The sequence below is a fragment of the Plasmodium gallinaceum genome (genome assembly GCF_900005855.1).
Source record: "Plasmodium gallinaceum strain 8A genome assembly, contig: PGAL8A_v1_62, whole genome shotgun sequence".
NCBI classification, from domain to species: domain Eukaryota; phylum Apicomplexa; class Aconoidasida; order Haemosporida; family Plasmodiidae; genus Plasmodium; species Plasmodium gallinaceum.
Genome location: NW_021628221.1, coordinates 340067 through 343254, shown reverse-complemented (window position 1 = coordinate 343254; position 3188 = coordinate 340067).

The following is a 3188-nucleotide window of genomic DNA, read 5'->3' as shown; positions in this document are numbered from 1 at the left end:
AAAAAAAATTTTTTTTTTTTTTTTTTTTTTTTTTTTTTTTTTTTTTCGTTAATGCCTGCAAAAATTTTTCAGTTTTATTTTTAATGCAAATATGTGTATGCATAAATATATGTATTTATACATAATTTCTTAGGTGAAAAAATAGTTTATCTAATTATCAATTTAAATATTTAATTACTCTATATAACAATTCTTTTTTTTTATTTTTAATTATTTCTTTAAAATTTAAAGAAAAATATATTTTAAATTCAAATAAATTCTGCAAAAAAAAAAAAAATATATAAATATATATATATTACACTAAGCATATATTAAAAAAAAAATAATATAATAAATACTTAAAAATATAAAAAAATATAACAAAATATATTTAGGAAATATGGATATACATAATGTATCATATTTTTTTTTGTGTATATTTTTTAGTCATTTTTAGTAAGTGCCAATCTTTCTACAAATGTTCCTACTTTTCGTGGACATGGTACAAAAAAATTATATATATATAAATATAATAAATATAATAAATATAAGAATTAAATAAAAACTTTGCAATTAATTTTTTATTAAATGCTTATTTTTCTTTTTCTATTATTTTACACATATATGTGTGTACTAAAGTAAACATTTTTATACATAATTCAAATATGGAAAATAGATTTAGTACATCTAATTATAGAAAAAAAAGATGTATTAATAAAATATATATATATATATATATCATAACATGCATAAACATAAATATAGAAAAAAAAAACGGAAAATGAAATATTTTTGACATATTCAAAAATGATAAAAAAAAAATTGACAAATTTTTTTATAAGGTTAACTTAATATGGAAATCTTATTGTATGTATATAAAAACGGCAAAAAAAAAAGAGAAATAAATGAAAATTTTCTTTATCAAATAAGCAATATTTTGCAAATAATTTATTATTATTTTATTGTATCATCTTTTTTCTTTCATATTTTCATGTATTCCTCATTTTTTTATAATATTCAATGTAACAATTTAGCTACGGAATCCAAAAAAAATACATAATTTATAAGTTAAAAAAACATATTATTAAATATAACAAGTAAAATTTAATTATATTTAAAAAAAAAAAAAATAATAATATATATAATATAAGATACATTAATTTAAAATAATGAGTGTAACAGTTTTGCAAAATTCGATTTTTCGATAATACAAAATACCAAAAAAAAGAGCAAAATAAAATCTAAGAATTATTCATATGCAAGCACAAAATATTTCTATTAAGAGAAATAAATAATATTGTGTATATGAATTAAAATACATGAATCAGTTAAATATCCATGATTATTGTATTTTTAGTAACATTGTAGAATATTCTTTAATGTTATATATTTTTAAGTGAAAACATAAATATTTATCAATACCTGAAGTCTTAAAAATAAACCTGTATGAGATTCGTATAAAAAAATTTTTAGAGAATCTAATATTTCAATGAAATAAACTTAAGTTCATTTATTTACATAACTTAAATGACAAATTCAAATTTTCTTAAAGTAAAATTATACTTTTTATTTTTTTTCTTAATAGGAATTTACACTTTTTCTGAATGTTCAGATTTTTGTTCAGAATTTATTCATAAATATATTGATAAAGCTAATACTTTATATGATATGTAAATATATTTACATAAAATTTTGTTAATATTCCTCAATCAAATTTCTCCAACATTAAAAACTTTATTTTTATCCACATGAAAAGCCAGCATATTTTTGAACTTAATAAATTTCCTTCATCATTTTAATAATATTTTATTTCATATAATTTTTTAAAACATGCAAATATAAATTATACATTATATATTATATATATATATATATATGCATATTTTTTTTTTTTTTTTGTTTTGTATTAAACTCTAAGTCCATCTATTCCACATTTCCATAAATTATTTTAATGAGTTTTCCATTTTCCAAATATTCAATATAAATATATTAATCTTTTTATGTCTTACAACTTTATTCTCCTTAATTTTATTTAAAATTTTAAGTTTGAAATTATCTTGTTCAAAATTTAATTTTAAACATATTTTGTTAAAATAAAATTTTTTTAATGTTATAAATTTATTTTATAAAATTTAAAAATTTAAAAAGTGTACAACTTATGTTCATTAACATTATTTTTTATATTTTTATATCTACGCTAATTCATAGATGAAAAGATAAATATAAATAAAATATTAACACAATGGTATATAGACTTTTTCACTCCTTTTAAAGATTATTGAAGAATATAAATTTCTTATTTGTAATTTATTTAGGTACTTCTCATATAATATACTTTAAATAAAAAATGATAATTCATGATTGAATATAAATAAAAAAAATTTTATTAATCATTTTCAACAAAAAATTTAGATAAAACCTTATTTATTTTATAAAGACAAATGATAAAATGTTCGAAAATAACATAAAATGATGCTTATTTCATATTCATGTAAATACATTTTAAGTTGTACATATAAAACTAAATAAAAGATTATTCTACTAAAGTGCAAATTTCTAGAAATACATAAATTTTTCAAAAAAAGCTTAAAATTTACAAGATAATACTATTAATGAAATAAAAACAAATAGCAATAATTATTTGCATTCTACCATTTTAAAATTTATGCTTATCATTTTATTAAAAAATTTAAAAAAAATATTTTGTATAAAATTATATTCGGTAAAAATTAAAATTTTTGAACTTCAAAAAAAAACAAAAAAAAAAAACCCTAAATAATTAATCTATTAGTAAAACAGAAGACTCCTTTGTATTGTAATTAATTTTTTTTATGAGCATCAATTAAAAAATGTATACCACCATTTGTTTATTAAAGAAGTCACAAGAAATATGTTGAATTTAAATTGGATTCTGTTTTTATGAACATTTTCTTTATATTATTTATATTAAAAAACACTAAATTATAGGGGTAATTTAAATTATATCAGGAGGTTTATGAACTAAGAGTTATTTTTTTACATGAAAGAAAGGATTTTAAGAATATAATTTTAAAAAAAATGGCAATGTATTTTTAAATAGGGTATAAACATTATAATAAAAAAACAAATAAAATATATAAAAGAGATATAAAAAATAAATTTAAAATATATTTAAAAAAAAAAAAAAAAAAAAAAAAAAAAAAAAAAAAAAAAAAAAAAAAAAAAAAAAA